Genomic DNA, 19172 nt, shown 5'->3' with positions numbered 1-19172 from the left:
TGTCTTTGCTAGTTGCTGACCCTATCTCAGATGTTCATTGTGAAAAGCAGGGTGTTCATTGATTTGATATCACCCTACCACACGGCAGCAACCACATCTTAAAAACTACCGAAACAAAGGCCTAAATTTTGTTCTCAGTGGTTAGCAGTAGACTGTAAAACCTTACTGCTTAAGCAGATTTTCTAGAGAAGAGTGTGATTCTTCAAAATCCATGTACTATTACATTCACACATTTCCGTGTTGCAGGTGAGAGACCTTTATACCTGGGCGCTTGGTGCCTCATTTGGCCAAATTAAACACCATTTGGTCCAAAACTGAAATCCACCTCTGGCACCTTTGGTTGAGGCTTTAAGTCAGGAGGTTGATGGTTTACTCCAGGCACTGTTTTCCAACAGGAATCAGCCCTAAACTTGACATCCGTCTTCCTGGTGTTCTAGAGTTCATCATTTCTAGAGTGCATCATTAAACACCAATCAAATAAACAAAGACATTTAGAATAAAAAGCCATTTCTTTAATACTTGAAATAGTTCTTCTGGCTTGTTTACTCAGCAGCCTAGTGTAAATTGTAAATCTTCCAAGTGTAAATTTCTAGAGTGCATCATTAAACACCAATCAAATAAACAAAGACAAACCCCTACATGGATAATAGATGCTACAGGTTACAAGGTATCGAGGGTGTGGATGTTGAGTCTGATGTCCAGCATTGGATTCCAGTGAGGCAGTGGTTTTAAACACCAGTGAAATAAACGAATAAAGTAAAATGCAGCAAAGGCAGCGTAATAAATGTCCGCATAAGGACTGGCTTGCTGTAAGCAGACTTTGTCATAAAATGGTCAAAATGTTTAAGGTGATATACAGCTGAATTGAACATGAACCATAGCACTTACATGGAGCAGGCAACACGACTCTGTCTGGCCTTTTGTCCGTGAATGGCATTGACTATATAGAGTTGGAATGTTGTCCTGTGTGTGTGTGTGTGTAACTGTGAGATATTTGGACTCTAATGCTGCAAGCGGTAGGAAGTAGAATTGTTTTTCAGTTGAAATGGATGTCTGTTTGTGTGAACGGATTATATCCTGGAGACATTGACTTCCAGGGGTCAAAATGTTTGACCATTCACTGGTTTTTAAGAGCTAATAATAAAAATTATGGCCTCAAGTTGTGCCCAGATCATCATGAAGATATTCCTGATTTTAGAGGCTTAAAAGGTTTTGTTATATTTTATCCACTTCCATATTGTTTTACCTTGATGTAGATACAATCTATTGTATTTGACACCTTTACATCATTTTGGATACCCGCTCTTTTTGTTGAGGTCAACACTTAGAAGAGCTCAAAATACAAATGATGAGCTGTATGAGGTGCATGACTCCACTCTCCGATCTGCAAGACACTTGAGGTGTAGGTCCAGGTCGGGCTTGGAATAAAGGGTATTTGTAGATGAATGAATGAATGATTATGGCTTAACGCCACGGTATTTGTAGATGATGTATTCAATTCATAGCCTGGGGACTTGGTTGTAGGTACATTTGCAGTCTTATGTTATTGACGACCACTTGTCTTCCACCAGTGTGCCATGCATGCCTGAGCTGGACACATGACTAAAATCACCTGTAACTTGTCAAAGATTGAGCACTCTAGTTTCCTCCAGGTGTAAAGTTGACTCATTGTATATCTCTGAACAGTGTACTGTGCACATCTGATCTGTGCGTGGTGATCACTGGCTTCAGATGTACATTGTCAGGTGACCAAAGAATTAATGAAAATTAATACCACACAGAAATGTGAGAAATACTTGTAAACAGACTGCTTGACTTTCTGTAACTTCCTGCCAGGTGTGTATGAGATACCAGTTTTATTGTTCATTCCTAAGCATAGGGCCTTAACAACACTGTATTGATACAGCCCCCACCCACCCAACCCATCAAGGTATCACAGTAGATGCTGCTTCGATGTTTGTTTCACATTTGATATTAATTATTTCATGCTCTTATATATATGAATATAAGCATATGTACTTCAAACATGAGCACACATGCTGTTTTGCATGAAGTTGAACCCCCTGACCCATGTTCAGGACATGTTTGCATGTTGTTTAAAAGGTGGTGATTAAACATCATAAGATCAAAACAGAGCCCATAGAAATAATCAGCTTTTCTGTTTACATTGTACTGTATTACTTTATTATAACATCTGCATGTTTGTTGTTTAAACCATGGAATCGTACTACTTGACTGGATGTGTGCAGACGTGTAAACCCAGTTGGCAAACAAATACTTGACATGTACACGTAACATCTCCAAACTTTTTCTCATAGTTGTCTCCCTTTTACACACTCCTTTGTTTCTTCTCATGAATATCTTTATTACAACATAATCTGCTAAGAGACATGTTTTTCAGATATGTGGTTTAATGATTAATCCATCTCAGTGCACCATGTGAATAAAAAATAAATTGTCATGCTTATGAAATACAGAATAGTTTGACATAGCATCATAATATGTAAGGCGTGTAAGCTGGATGAAAAGCTCTGTAGTATGATTGGATACTTGAGTAGCTTGTTTATTCCCTTGGTTGACCAGACCTACTGAATGAAGTGAGACATACACTTTGTGTTTCTGGATTAAAATGGTACTGTAATTCTTCAGCCTTTTCGCATGTTGATAATGATATTTGTGTATCGACTTAACATTGCCCAAAAATTTCCCGAAAAATCCTGCTAGTTGAGCAATTTATGTCCCCATATTCTAGTCATGCAATATGCATGTTTTCTTGGCAGTATGTATTTCTGTGCCCTGAAGACCTCAAAAAAAAAACATCACCATTGACAGATCAGTCATTGGATTTGTATATACATGTCATCGCTAACAAATTTGTTCTGATTCAGTCAAAGATTTTTGATGTGTCAGTGGCAGTACTTTGTTAGGAGCTTTAACTGTCGTCTCTTTCTGTTAAAGAGTCTGTCTGAGCCTGTTTTCATCTGTGTGTAAAATCATTGATACTCGCTACCAAAATTGCCTTTAGTCAGTGATACATAATAACACGAGCTCTACACATGATATGTTGAAAGTCCATATTCTTCTAAAGAAAATCAAATTCGAACACTTTTTCTAATTCATAATGATAAACTGTATGAGCTCAGTTTCGCCACCATGAACTCATTGCCTCGAGTGACGTCCTGGGGAATGGATGTGGAGAGTTATTTGTTTTACAATAAACTTCACACAGTAACACATCCTACACTACACTCTTGGTGAATAGACAATATTGTTTTTCATAACAAAATTTCCTAATATTCAGCTTTAAAACTGTACTGCCGTGAGATCATATACTACAACAGATAAAATTAAATTCATTTATTAAGGTTATATTATTCTAAAACATGTAAACAATTTCATATGCAGCTGTGTCAGAAACAGGGTTTACAGTACAAGATATAGCAGTCGAGGTAACTAGTGTCGCTCTCTGTCAAAACATGCCCAATATCCGGCACGCCACTAGTTTTTGAGTAATTGTGACGGCACTTGATTCTTGCCGTCGAAACTGAGCTTATGGACTTTAACATTATGAATTAGTAAAAGTATTCTAACTTCATTTTCCTTGTAATAATGTGAACTTCATACATATCAATGTATAGAGCTTATTTTGTTACATGTCACTAACTAAGGGCAAGTTTGGTAGCGAGTATGACTGATTTTACAGACAGCTGAAAATAGGCGACTCTCTAAAAGAAATATACTATATCCCATCCCGCTGATGGTGCACTCTTTCATTTGTCACAGTGATAAACTATCCATTTGTATTTGTCAGATCAAATCTCTGAATAGCCACTGAACTTGTGGTCTTCATAATATAATGAGATGATAAAGTTCAACAGATTTTGAAGAAGAATATTTGTTGAACCTGTTCACCTGCTGTGAATTAGTTCCATGAATTTTTCTCACATTTTTGAGAACTGCCATGATCTGTTAAATTGAAGTTTTTATAACCCTTTGAGAAATATTTCCCAACCAAATATTTTACCAACAGCGTACATGTATATCTACACGTGTACACATGTAATAAAATAGGCCTCTATTAAATGCTACATATTGTATTTACATGTGTGGTATTGCTGTACATAGATATATATAGAAACTTATGTTATAGCTCTACGCTGTGTAAATAAGCTAGAATTGTTTATATTGGTTATTAAAATTGATTTACTTGTGAAGCAGTATAATTTTTTCTTTAGTGCAAATTTGCAGTCAAATTGTTTTGTTGTACTGTTGATGATGGGAACTAGGGAAAGTTAAATCTTGTAGCCGGGGTAACTGTTGACAAGTCATTTACTATCGGTCGTCAGATGATTTTCTGTCTGATAATCATATAAATGTAATAAGGTTTTATTATCAGTATGGTGTGGTAATTTGTGGTCACATTTTACATGTAGTTTATACTATTGTGGACAGAAATGTTAAACTACCTAGCCTCTGGAGGCTAATTAAATACAGATAAATGACAAGTGTGTACTCATACATTAATTACACCTATGGACATTAAGGACAATTAAGAGACCATTGTGGTGACTGATGAATTCAATCCCAGTAGCTGTAATTGTGTGTTTGCAAAATGTGGGTCCGTAATTGTCATAGGATAAACTCTAGGCCTAATTTAAGTGTAATCAATGATAATTGATCTCCGGAAAGTGACGCAGCTTTGTTAGGTCATTTTGAACGTAATGAAAGTGCTGTTGGTGCGCATTTTGCTGGTGGCCAACAGTTATATACACCCATCACCATGTGTGATAATAAGGGCTAGTAAGCTTCAAAAGTGAAAGGAGATGTCATTCCTTTCAAAAACATCAAAAAAACCCACTTTGCAATTCTTACGAGAAGGGATCACAGTGCATTTGAAAAAGTGACTAAAATGAAATCATGTGACATGTTGTGACAATTTGAGCCAAGCTATGTCAATATGGGGAAAAAATAAAGTTGAGTAATCAATTTTCAATTTGTTATTCTTAAAAGTTTCTAAACAAGGTGTGTGAGAAGTGAAGATGAAGCCAAGTATCTGAGAGAGATTAGGTTTTGACCAAATGTGACAGAAAGCGACTGAAACAAGACACTTCTGCGCTAAACTGTAAACAGTCCAAGGTGTGATAAAATGTGGCGAACTCAGATTTTGAGCTGTGATTCCCGTACCTGATGATTTACCTGGTCAGAATTTACATATAATGCGAGACATTGTTTTAGGAATCGGATCATTGTCATAAAAAAGGAGCCATATGTTGCTTGTTTAATCAATAATTTGTGCTCTGTGCACAGCGTCTAGGATTTGGATTGATGTAAGCACAAAAGGTCAGAGTTCTGTGAAAGTGCCGTTAGCTGTACGCTATACCTGTGTATGCTAAGTTATGCATAATTTTGTTGATTGGATAAATGTCAGACAAGCCACACCATAGAATACACTGTACCATATTGTTTCAAATGCAAGTAGTGCCAGCCATTTAATAGGCTGAATTTTCCACCATATTTCATTTGTCTGTGAAGTATTTCTAATTTTTCTGAATTTTCCACAATTGACATCGAATTTATCCATGCATTCAGTATTTCTATATTGACCATACGAAAAATTTTGTCATATGAAATTTTTACTTTTTGACATTAAGTTTTGATTGTTGTTCATCCTTATAAAAATGTCCTGTAAGAAATTGTGCCTTTTCAAACAGAAAATTTTGTGAATTCCTGACTTCAAATCTCTAATGATCACAGTAAAACTTCCCTTAACATACGTGTGCAGTGCTTATATGTACTGATGTATTGTACAGTGTTTCCTTAAAGTTTGGTATGTAAAAATACACTTTCAAAAGTACGTAAAGGCCTTATAATGATGCTTTGATCTCAACACATTAGTTTTTCTGATATGAAATTAATCTAATTTCACTCTTTGGCAATTAATACTCACTTACGACTTCTACATATGAGCATGAAGACTACAGCCTCACAGCAGTGCAGATGTGTTAGGTATTGATTTCCATTAACCTTTGGTTTACATAGATCCTTCAATCAATTCACAAACCAGCGTTTAGTGCATGTTTTGCACGTCACTTGTCTGTTGACCGCTTGGCAAAAGTTGTTGTTACACAGCATTGCAGCCCAGTAGAGCTGCATGTTAATTTGTTATTGAAGGCATTTGCCGCCAGCCAGAAATATGTACAGTGTACTGAACTCAGATGTTTTTTGTTGACATGTTTTTGTTGACAAGTGTTAAGAATTGTCTCATTCTTGTTTTGCTCTAATTCTTCAGCCGTTTCACATGAATGCAAGCTGTTTATTCAAGCATATTCTGAAGGCATTATTCTGTTTGGACTGATAATACATTGGGTTTTGTGAAGCCCTAAAATTTGCCAATCCGACCAATGTAGGTTTGTCTCCAAAATCAAAATCAAAATGTGCTTAAAATGCCCTGAAAGTTGCTCTTTCCTATGCGAAAGGCTTGAGGAATTAGGGTATGCACATTCAGTTCAAGTTTTGTATTATGATATATTTTATTTGTTTGACTGGTGTTTAAGGCCATACTCAAGAAATATTTCACTACTACAATGGTGGCCACTATTGTTGTGGAAGGAAATGGGGTAGAGTGACAACCATCGGCAGGTTATGGTATTATAAAATGTTATATTGAATGTTCATTTACACCTTGCCATTAGACCTAGATTTAAGCCAAGTATAATTACAGTTACAGTACAGCACTCGCACATGATAATAAATTTAGTGTTTTGCAAACCTGCAATTTATCAGCCTGACAAACACATTGTCAGCCATCAAATCCCATCTTATCAGGTACAGACATCACAGGTAAATATAGTAAGATGTCTTAAAAACACAGGTAAGATTATATGGGTTTTGAAATTTGTTAGCCACCCCTTAAAAAGTTATTTTCAGGGCTGGTGCAGCATAATACACCGGTCAAAGAAATGAAAAAATAAATAAAGAATTAAATATACTAGTAATTTTGATGTTCCTTGGGTGGTTGTGTATATAAAATTCACCACATACTTAATACATGATCAAACACCTTATTGTTTGTCTGATTAATCATGTAATGTGTATATTTTTTTGTTTTCCAGAGAAGGTTGATAAACTCAGTCAGCAAACAGTTGATCTTCTCTCTGGCACATTTACACAGCTACTCACTCTTTCAGACTTGTCTAAATTAAGGTTAACATTGAAGAACTGAGAAGGGAAACAATAGCAGGACCTTGTTGAACATTAGAATAACATTTAACAATGAATAAAAACAGCAGTTGTACATGTTAATGTAAAGTACATGTAGTACTGTAGTTAAGAAGAAAAAATAGGAAGTAGTCAGTCATATGAGAGCAGATCAGCAGCAAGGAAAATAATAAATAAATTTTTAAATACATGTATATATTCGTCTGCTGATAAACTCTTTGTTTGCCAAAATTTGTAAATTGAAAGCCGAGATACGCATGTCAGGAAAATGTAAATGTAGTGTTCAAAAGCCTCATGATTGTAAATACATGTGCATCTACTGTGTGAACAAATTTACGGGTAATATTTATACTTATTCATTTGTGATCTTGTCATTATTTATCTCTCGGTGGAAGTACATCAGCGTGTTAAGGTAGATCATGAGCAATTATCCCGGACTGTTGGTGCTACTAGTGTATGTAGCTACAGCTGTACCTATATACATGTACATGTACATACAGGTGCCCTGCAGCATGTACCTGCTGTACTGACAAGTCAGACCTCATGTTGTACAGCAGTTCCAGGACTATGTCTGTTTAGCTTACATACCAGCTTAAGCCAATGATGAAAGTCCCCACCATCTGCTGGCTATGTCCGCCTAGCTGTGTGTTGTTGACAAGGCGCTAATGACTAGGTTTATGCAACCCAGGCAGGGGAGGTAATTACCGGTGCTCAAAACAAGCCTGTTTTCAGTCGTAGGGCTTTTATATAGGATTGCAATGTATTGTGCTCTCACTAGACTGTGTATGGAGACAGGAGGCTGCATGTGGAATAATTCTAAAAATGGCCTGAATTATCCAAATTTGTTCAAGTTAAGAATAAAAAAGATTAATTTATTTGTAACGTTTTATTTATTTATTTATTTTTTTTGATTGGTGTTTTACGCCGTACTCAAGAATATTTCACTTATACGACGGCGGCCAGCATTATGGTGGGTGGAAACCGGGCAGAGCCCGGGGAAAACCCACGACCATCCGCAGGTTGCTGGCAGACCTTCCCACTTACGGCCGGAGAGGAAGCCAGCATGAGCTGGACTTGAACTCACAGCGACCGCATTGGTGAGAGGCTGCTGGGGCATTACGCTGCGCTAGCATGCTAACCGACTGAGCCACGGAGGCCCCTGTAACGTTTTATGATGTACACTGTATATGTATTTATGTGTCATTGGCATTTATTTTGAATGAAGCCAAAGTATTGGCTGAAAATCATAAATGAATATTTATGTGACCTTGCCATTACAAAGTGAAGTAAGGTACATTCTTATTATGTCAGAAAGTGCTTGTCCAATTAGATTTTTTTGTTATTAAACATTCATTACCATTCATAGTATGGCGTTGAACAGGAATCAAATAAATAAATAAATCATGCGTCAGCTTAATTTCAGTGATCTGGGTTTCATCTTTCATAAAGCAGACAGCCATCGTATAAGCTAAAAGTACTTTAGTATGGCATTAAAAAAAAGAGAAGTAAAGAAAACAGGTCTCCATGTGTCAATCCAGATTTTACCAATACATTTGAGGAGACTTTCAAATTAATTACAAAATCAACTGAAAGTTACATCTAAATTACATTGGCTGTACTGTACTAGAGTGTGTTGTCTTTGAAGGAGTTCATTAAATTCCTTTTTATACGCACCCACCACCTCTCTCCCCACCCTCACCTCGTGCAATTAGCATAATTGTTCCTGTGTAGAGTGTTACTTTTTGGTGGATACGAACATACACAGATGATGATGTGTCACGACTCACATTGTTCATTTCCACTGTTGCCATGGTTACCAGATCGCTAGTTTTCATATATACACTATATAAAAAGATCTGATTTCGTACCCGCACTATAACTCCAACAGTTTTCAACATAGTTTAAATTTTGGTGGATACATAGATACACAGATGATGATGTGCTGCAACTCACATTTGTCCATTTTGGTGGTTGTCATGGTAACCAGATAGCCATTTTCCTTGTATATACTACATAAATAGAAATGATTTTGTGCCCGGGCTACAACTCCAACTGTTTTCTGCATGAAGTTTGGATTTGAGGTGGACACCTTTATCCTCTTGCAATGAAGGTTCCCCTCAGGGGTTATACTGTAAATGTCTTTTTATTCGTGTGGTACTAACATTCGCAAATTTCGCGGCAAACACATTTCCACAAAAATAAGTGCCATCGAATATAAAACCCATGTAAGTAATTTATTAATGTAGCATGCGTTACAGTTATAAATTCGTTAACAAGCACCACAGTTCTAATACTTTTTCAAACAGTTTAATTTGAATTACCTAATTAGAATGTATTCCAGCTTTCACAAATCCAGCTTAATTAATCATCAGTTAATCTTGCTTTCTTTTAAGGAGGCTTAGCTTTGTCTATGTATCGCCACATTGCATCGTTATTGTTGTTGATTTATTGCTGCGGTTAGAGACATACAAATTGATAATTTATACTGGGCATGTTTTCGTGATACGATATACATAAGATGAGAGAGGTTGTTTTTTTATCGACTGTACTTGCCTTCCAGTCAGGTCACCTTTCCGATGGGCCTGATACATCGCCCTGGGGTTTCCGCACTTCAAACATCCTTTTCATAATGATTTCTGAGAAATTTACTCAAATCTGTCATAGTTCACTCAAAGTTTCACTCACACTGCTGATGTGTATATCACATTTTATCCTCGTCGTCTCCCAGAGTGAGTGACATGAATATTTGCTCGCACAGCAGTTAAGGGCTTCGTTTTATAAAGATTTACAGTCTTCAAAAGATCAAAAACTTAGGAGGATTAACTTGCTTTGTCTGATCCAGTTACTGTATTGTATGGAATTTTTGTCACATCTTACAGGTACAAATAAGTTTAAATGATAACATTGTTACTTGAATGCTTGAGTTGTATTATTACTTAATGTTTCTGTATTAGAGTTTGATTTTTGTTTATCAGTTGTCCAAAGATTCTGTTAAGATCCGTGAAAGTTGATTCCTGCGAATGCGTCGTCTTACCAAATCTGCGAAAGTTTATGCCCGCGAATGAATAAAAAGGCATTTACTGTACTCACCACATTGCTACTGGTATTCTTTTATACATTTCACACAGATGCATTTGTCATGGCGTATGTTGTGTTCACCTGAACTTTTGTTCACAAATGTTTAAATGTTGTGAAGATGAAATGCCACTCCTGATGATGAATATCTTTGGCGCTGGCGGTGTAATTTGAACAGCATTTGTACACACACTGTATATGTATCTCCCATAAAACGGACACAGTTTGTCTTCAAGAAGGCTGGATAAACCTGTTGTAAACCATGAACCTCTGGCAAGTGACTGGCAGACTTTCCCACATGATTAAGGCAAGCAATCTGACTGGTTTTCCCTTATGTTATTAAAGGGAAAATATTACATGTAGATGTGATGAAGAACAAAATGGATGCTTGATTGCCTAGTTGGTTAAAATGTAAGAGAAGTCTGTATGTAGGATTTGTTACAGGTGTTTAATATCTGACATATTTGTTATCTTAAGCTTACCTGTATTCAAACATTAAAAAATTGATTACATATCTTTTTTGGTTTGGATGCATGTTTATGAATATGTATGCCAATACTACATGTACAGTACATGGTTATTTAGTGGTGTACACTAACAGTTCCATACAGGGTGAGAGAAATCTACCTGAGACTAATTAGTGACACCAAAAGGGTATGTTGTTATGTAAGCGCTGAAGGTTTGAACTGTTCCAGGTGAACAGATGGATCATACATGTATATAGTGTTGGTACAGTGCAGCTGTGTAGAGCCAGTCCTCGTATTTATTTAAGTATTCTGACTTTGTTGACTTTGAACTCTGATGTGGATCTAAAGGTCAATTGGACAGTGCTAATTGATCACTTATTTGTTGTACACTTTTGACATATGTAACATAGTTTACATAATATGCATCTACCCATTACAGTTGAAGACCTGATGTTCTGCATTTGCTGTTTTGAGACAGACTATTGCAGTTAATAGTTGTTTTTTCACTTAGATTGTTGACATGGGTTTGGGAATTAAGCAGCCTTAGCGGAGTCATTCTAAAGGTAGATGCCTATTAGTTGCCAGGACACACAAGTTGCTAGTTCAAGCCCGGACTTGGGCAGGGAATTTGTGCCTTATCTCGCTCGAGCTGCTTGAGGTGCATTGGTGACAATAAATACTGCTTGACGTTCATCAATAACCATTTACCTGCTGCCAATATGGTGTGCCTTGCTGTAAGTCAAACTTACCCAGAGGTCAGCAGTTCACCAGTGCAAGCACTCTGATTTCATCCACCCTTATTAATAATACTGACTGCAGTGAGAAATTCTTGAGAATGGTGTTAAGACAATAAAACAAACAAACATACATAGATCTGAGTATATACTGGAGTGTTTTCGGGTCATTGTCAAATTTCACAGGCTGACTGGCTTGCATAATTGCCTGTGAATCGAGAGGTGAAATAAAAACACCCCCCCCCCCCCCCACAAATTAAATGCTTTGTATTAAGTTTTCAAATCATGTCAGGTTATGTGAAGATAGTTGTAGTTTTGATCCAGCTTATGTTGACCTTTTTTTTTTTTTTGTCATTTGTTTTGGACTGACATCGGATTGATGGCCTGTCATTTTAACCTGGTGTAGGTGTACCTGTACCTTTGTCCTTTGTAACCCACTTTATTAAACATACAGCATGTGAACTGACCCAAAGTGCAGCACAAAAATGCTGTGAGTTGACACGTGTAGCAGATAGGATGACAAGGAACAGTCAGCAGAGGGCTGAAAGTTTGCACACCTGAGAGTCGCTGCACAATCCCAGCCAGGTGATCACAACATTGCCTGATTGTATGTCTAGGGTGTGGGCTCAACTTCAGGTGTAGGAAGCACAGCTCTTCCTGATAGTCTGAGAGAGACAACCCCCCCCCCACCCCACCCCCCCCCCCACCCCCCACTTCCTTAACACACACAAAGCAAAGGGTGATTTTGACTAACCCCAAACCTGAATGTCATATTCATGATTTAAGTACGCACCTATATGTACTTACACCTGTATACGTGTAAATTGTGGGGATCTATGTACAGTTTCAACTGGTCTCTGAAATACCTGGCATTTTTTAAGTTTTCAAAACATTCAAAGGTTTTTTCAAGGTTTGTCACCAAAACTGATATTTTATGACATTTATTTAGCTCCAAAGATGCAATTTTTACTCCAATTTTATGTCCAAAACCAAGCTATCCTTCACCAATATGGTGCTGATGTCTGGAAGTCACAAGTTTCTGTCTGTCGTTATACAGGTCTGAAATTTTTTAAGTAGGGCAGCACAAAACAGTCAAATATGTTCATTTAACATTTGTGTGACATATATGTAGCTGGTGTAATGTTCTAAAATTTATATTTTTGTGCCAGTTATGCCTCTTACTTAAGGTACCATTCCCAGCCTCACTATCGCTTCAATCAAGCTCTCAACATTGTAGGTGTTGCAACGTTTACCTAATTACCATAGCAACCAGCACTGTCTCCATGGGGCTATATGAACACACATGTAATGCCACCAGTGCTATGTGAAATCAACCCTCATCCTACAAATAGACATACGTGTAGTATACTAGTCTCTGAACATGCTAAACCAGTTGACTTTGACGACGCTGTGTTCAGTTTCCAAGGCATCATTGGAATACTACTCGTACCGAATGATTATGTTGGCTCCTGAACATTGTCTGTGGAAGCCCCTCAGTCTTGACACATGCCTGAGTGTGATCACTGCTGTCATAGGTTTACAGACATACATAGGGTGCTAATCAGAAGGTTACACAAAGTTCACGCTCGCCTGTACTTAATGGTGTTCATATATGCACTGTCTTTTATGCCCATCCATGTAACATTTCTGTAACAAAGACTAAATGATAAATTGATGTCCTCCACAGGAAAAAGATGATGTAATTTGGAATCTACCTCCATCAATAGAGAATTGATATTCAGATGTAGATTTTAGCTAGAGTTTTGTTAACCTTTCCCAATATTCCAAAAAGATTCATTCTGCTAGTAAAACAAAAATTTAAATTGGTGTGGCCTCTCACATGTATTGTATTTCCGGCAATCATATAAGTGAAAAGTTGTTTAGTAATGACATTATAAAACTATAATCAAGTAATATCTTCAAGGGACATTTAGAAGTTAATTGGTAACTACATGTAATCAGGGCTTTCAGCTTATCGATATGAATAAATGATTGAATTAATAAATGAAACATGCACATGTGGAAAATTAGTGTTTGGTTTAAGTGCCGTAAGATACATGTATCTACTTTGAAATTTGCTGTTTAAAGCTATTTGGCCTGATGGGCATGCTTAATGCTATTACTGGGTTTTAGTAACGAACAGTCAGAATAATACCATGACTATTTAGAGATGAAAATGTCCTTTGGCTGTACTCCACCAGAAACGTGGGTGGAGGGATACCGATTATCAAATGATGATTATGATTGTCATTTGACAAGTTTCATGATTTGTTTCATTTATGTTATGTACATGTACTGAAATGCGGTGAATTTTTAGCTAAAGTGATAGCACTCAGGATTTTGTGGCAAAAATTTCTGACATGTAGCTGTAGATGAGTGCATGAGTAAGTGCTTGGAGTTTAACGTCGTACTTAACAATTTTTTAGTCATATGATGACGAAGGAATCCTTAGAGTGCATGTAATGTGCCTTCTTCTTGCAAGACGGATTTCCACTGCTCTTTTATCGAGTGCTGCTTCACTAGGACAACTTACCAAAGGCAAGTAAGCCGCCCTGCCTGAGCCATTGTACGGGTCAACCATTTGTTGCACTATCCCCTTCATGCTGAGCGCCAAGCGAGAATGTTACAACTTCCTCTTTTAAGGTCTTAGGTGTGACCTGAGCAGATGCTCTACCAATTGTGCTATTGGGGCTGGGCAGCTGTAGATGAAGCATCATGTATACTTGCACTTTTATCTGTTTCACTTGTCTTGATTTAAAGTGAAATTATTGGTTAAAGGAAACCTTATACTTAGCGTAGATGTACACATGTGTTCAGTGTTATTAATCAGGCACATGTTAAGCTGGGTTTATGATGAAAAGTTTTCCCTGCTATAAAATAGTTTGCACAACATCTTGAATCTGGAGAATATTGCAGCCCATGGTCTGTTCATGACAAACTTACTTATTATGTATGAGTCAGGTGTTTGATGGTGTGTATATATGAGGTAGGAATCCGTTTCACTCGCTGGGTATTTGACAAACTGAAATGAACAGCTCACCTGACAGGTGTTGTAACATTACTTGAACACCCACTCACTGGCTGAAGCGCCAGCTGCATGTACACATGTGACAATACACACGCATAGCTTATAAATTCTGAAATCAAATGTGCTTTGTGTGAGTGAAATTTGTGAATGGTCATGCAAAATATGTGTACATGTACATGCTGATACAACTTCACTAAATACTGGGGAGAGGGGGTAATGGATTATACTGGGGGGAGGGGTAATGGATTATACTGGGGGGAGGGGTAATGGATTATAGTGTAAAATACATTAATATTGGTAATAATACATAGTTCCACATCAAATAAATACTCTAAATTTCGTCTGTTTTTCCTTATTCTGAGAGTTCTATTGATTTTATGAAGGTGTTTTGAGGTTTGCTTGAAACATGGGATCATATTCCCCTGGAAAATTCCAACTTTCGGCACCAAAAGTAATATTTTGTGACATTTATTGGCCTCTAAAAATGTGCTTTTGTGGGCGAGATTTTAGGTCATTTAGGGTATGTCTGTTTTCCTCATATTTATATAATGTATTTCTTGCCTTTAAGGGACCTCCGTGGGGGTGGGGGCTAGCATGCCAGGAACCTCCCACCAATACGATCGCTCTGAGCTCAAGTCATGCTCATGCTGGCTTCCCTTCCAGCCGTACGTAGAAAGGCCTGCTAGCAGTCTGCGAATGGTCTTGGGTTTCTCCAACTCGGTTTCCTCCCACCAGAATGCCGGCTGCTGTCATATAAGTGAAATATGCTTGAGTACAAAGTAAAACACCAATCAACCAACCAAATAAATCTTGCCTTTAGTTTAATATTATTCCCACATTTGTTTTCACTTTGTGTTCAACATCGAAACTCTGAGAGAACTTGTAAACATGTATCTGGCATACAAAAATGGTATCTTAATTGAAGCAGACATCTTCCCCCAGATAGATCTGCCTTTATTGACATGCTCACCTTTTTGTCCTTCCATACATGTAGCATGAAATACCTAAAAATGATGTGTTTGCCATCAAGTTGTTCTGGGTTGTCACTCATGTACATGGCAGCTCATGTAGCACAGTGTGAATGTGTATTTGTTTTATTTCATGATCATTTCTTTTATTAGAACTTACATTTAGGTAGGTGTTCTGTATATATTTAAAGTAGCTTACATTGCACCGAAGGCAAATTGCTAACTCATTCAGGGTGATCAGCTCCATTCCGTTTCCCACTTCCCACTTCCCACCCTACTTTCACCCCGTCACACCCATCCTAACCTCCATCCCATCAACCCATCCATCTACCCCCATCCACACCTCCTTGAGCCACACCTCTGCCCACACCTCACCTCACCTCACCTCATCTCCGTGTTTGTGTGAACCTTCATATACTTACTTGAGCCTGCAAGGTAAGTGACCCCTCTCTCCCTCCCCCCACCCCCCTTTCCCAAAGAGCAGACCATCCAGCAGTAGCCAAGACTTCCTGTTTACCTCCTGGGTCTACAAGACCGATAGCACCCATGTGGCTAAGTATTGATCGGCCCATCTGTGTCCTGCACCCAGTCCCTAGCTTAACCCCAACCCACTTTCCCACTCCACAAAGTGTTTACATTTTTACTGATCGAAAGGTGACCTGATTTTTGGGTGCCCAGTGTGCTATGGAAGCTCCCTGGCAAGTAATGTGCATTTTATCAAAGTTGATTTTGTGGATCTCCATGTTACCAGAGCAGGGTGGCTAGGTCACTGGTGTTTATTCCCTCCCTCCTCAACCCCTCTATACCTTCCCAACCCCTCCCTGAGACTATGGGCAGGGGAATATTTTTGGATCTGACCTACACTGGTTTTCTCACCCAAGATGACCACAGTCTAAGGTCAGCCATTGTCAACAAATACATGTATTGCTGAAGTGGGAATGCAGAGCCCAGCACCATGGATAATCAATTAAACATGGAGAGCAGAGAACATACTGTACTAGAGTGCATGTACCTATATGTTATCATTCACGGGCTGGCTGATCAAGTGACCCATTTGTGAGTGGAATAGAGCTTGTTTACCTCTCAAAATGAATATGTACTGTGCGTGTAAATACATGTGCTTTTATCAGAGCTTGTGGAAAGGCGTTGAATACAGCATTAAACTACAAAAACAAATAAGTAAAGAAGAAATAAGTTTATCAGAGCTCACCTACTTCATTTCCTACATTTAGAGCGGAACAATTTCCTCCACAGAAATCTCAGTATAAATGTACATGCTTAACATTCAAATGTGTATCAAAGTTGGATACTCATCATGTCATGTACACAATCTTCTGGTCCAAAAAATCCAGTCATATGGACTGTTTTTTACATATAGATGTTGTAAATTTCATTTTTGGTTTGTTACAGGTGTATATAAGAGCGTTGAATTTCTTCATATTTACAGTTACATTTATGTAGACTTCTTGTTTAAATAGATTTATAATGTAAAACATACATATGATGGAGGTGGGGAGAAAATGTGTTTGTGTATATGTATCGGGTGGGCATAAAAAAAATGGGCCGTACTTTAACACTCAATATCTTCAAAACCCTTTCACAACAGCTTTTAAAAATTTACACACTCAAAAGCCGTTATATCCTAAGGATACAGATCAAATTTCAATTTCATCCTTTAAGATGTCTGTTCATGGGACCAAAATCAAAACAGAGTCAAAAACATTTTGATGCTGAAAAAACAAAATGATGTTTCACCTCGTTTTACTTGAGAAGGCTGTCAGTTCCTTGTCCACCGCAGAGAAAACCATCCTGATTGAGCAAAACTTGTGCGTATCTGGCAGAAGGGTTTCTTTGACACTAGAGCCAGACAATTTTTCCAAACAACACTTGATTGATGCATGTCACACAGGTGCAGCACGCACTCTGCTCATGACACCTGACAGGTGATGCAATGTGGGTCACAGGAACCTGCGTTTTTGAGGCTATGTTTTCATTTTAACTCTGTGCACAGACTACTCAAGCTATGACCTTGAAAATGGGTCAGTATATTAACAAAATCATGCCATTTGAATGCCTGAACTTTGAAAAGGTTTAAACAAAGGATAATTGATCAACGCAGCATCAAAGTACGGTCTATTTTTTTTATGCCCACCCGATATATATATGTTTGTGTGTTTCTTGAACTTCGGCCATAAAATGTAAATTGCAATTGGATTTATATCATGTAGAAAGTTAGTTGAGAAGGCATTTGATTTATTCATTTATATATTTACATACATGTATGTGTGTCTTGGAAAAGATCCTTTATCAAAAAGTTATTAGACTTGATGAGAACTCCACGTGTCAGATTTTGTGTATAAGGACTCTGTATCATCAGATCTGGACTTGAGGTTATTTAAGAGGGGACACATCGACCTGGAGCCTCGCGTAGATATGTTGACACACTTCTGCTAAATACACGTGCAAGTTCCAGGAAAATCTTTTTTTTTTTTTGTTCTTCTATGCTGCACTGAATAGCCTGCCCCTACGGCAGTAGACGCAACCGCTGGCATATTGACTAGTGTAGCCTGTCCAGTGATCAATAACGCTGATGTTCAGAACCTAGTACACTGTACATGATCAACGCGGCAAGTAATGGCTGCTTCAGATGAGGTGTGGCTGCCACTGCGTATAGTGCACACCAGCAACAGTATTGAGGTGTTCCCCACTCCACCCCACCCCCACTTTTGACCTTTCCTAAGGGGAAACATGGGTGTACAGTAGCCAGATTTTGAATCATTTTTCTTTAATTTTACATACACCTGGCAATTAATACCGAAAAAATGATGTGGCATCGTAAAATGAAAGAATCAATCATGATCCAGCAAAATGTGCAGCGTGAAAAATGCTATACATTAGATGAAATACAGTGTGAAATAAAAGAAGAAAAAAAAACAATTTTAATATGTTGTTAAACTGTTTTTACCTGAAGACTGTTCTGATAAATGGTTTTGCCCTGATGCTCATTCTACCTGTACTTTGTTGGAATGTACATGCTTACAAGTAAAAAGTGTCAAGTGATATGCACATGTAATTTTGAATATGTGAGGAACACGTAAATATTTCTGTTCCTATATCAACTCTACATGCTCTAAATATGTTTCCATACATGTACACGTACAATAAGGCAGCATCTCGGAAATTCCCCTTTTTTTATTTGAAACAATGGATAGCTAATCTTTCCCATCAAGCATGTCTAGCCACAGGTAGGTGATGAACATGTAATAAACACCACCCCACAGCTATTAACACGCTACATGTATGTAACGGACAGGTTGTTAAGTGACACTGACGTAGGAGATGGCCGTGTACACCTGTCCTTAATAAACTTCCTCAAAGAACTGCAGTGGCTCACCTATGCAGGTGAACGACAGGTAATCTCCCTGACTGTTGCAAACCAGGTTGACCTGTGGTTCATGTGGGCATAGCTAATTAATAATGTGTCACATTTTGGCCGCCGTTAAGGCTTCACCTGTGTGTTGGGTGTGCAGATGACGTTTAATTTTTAGTTATTTATAACAGGTGATGAATGAGGTCATTTTTAATAACACGACAAGGTCATCTCATGAACATGTACAGTATATGAATTTGCTTATGTTGCCTGGGAAAAGAAAATACGTGCATTTTCCAGAGAAACAGAAAA

At 37.9% G+C, this 19172-nt stretch overlaps 1 protein-coding gene across 2 annotated transcripts in view; it reads left to right on the top strand.

The window, feature by feature from the left end:
- Positions 1-19172, top strand: part of LOC135472231 (insulin-like peptide receptor) — a 62254-nt gene that overhangs the window by 1060 nt on the left and 42022 nt on the right. The window lies entirely within an intron of this gene.

Source organism: Liolophura sinensis, chromosome 8 (assembly GCF_032854445.1).
Source record: "Liolophura sinensis isolate JHLJ2023 chromosome 8, CUHK_Ljap_v2, whole genome shotgun sequence".
In the NCBI taxonomy this organism is placed as follows: Eukaryota; Metazoa; Mollusca; class Polyplacophora; order Chitonida; family Chitonidae; genus Liolophura; species Liolophura sinensis.
The sequence above is the reverse complement of the archived record's forward strand: the minus strand, read 5'-3'. Positions and strand labels throughout refer to the sequence as shown.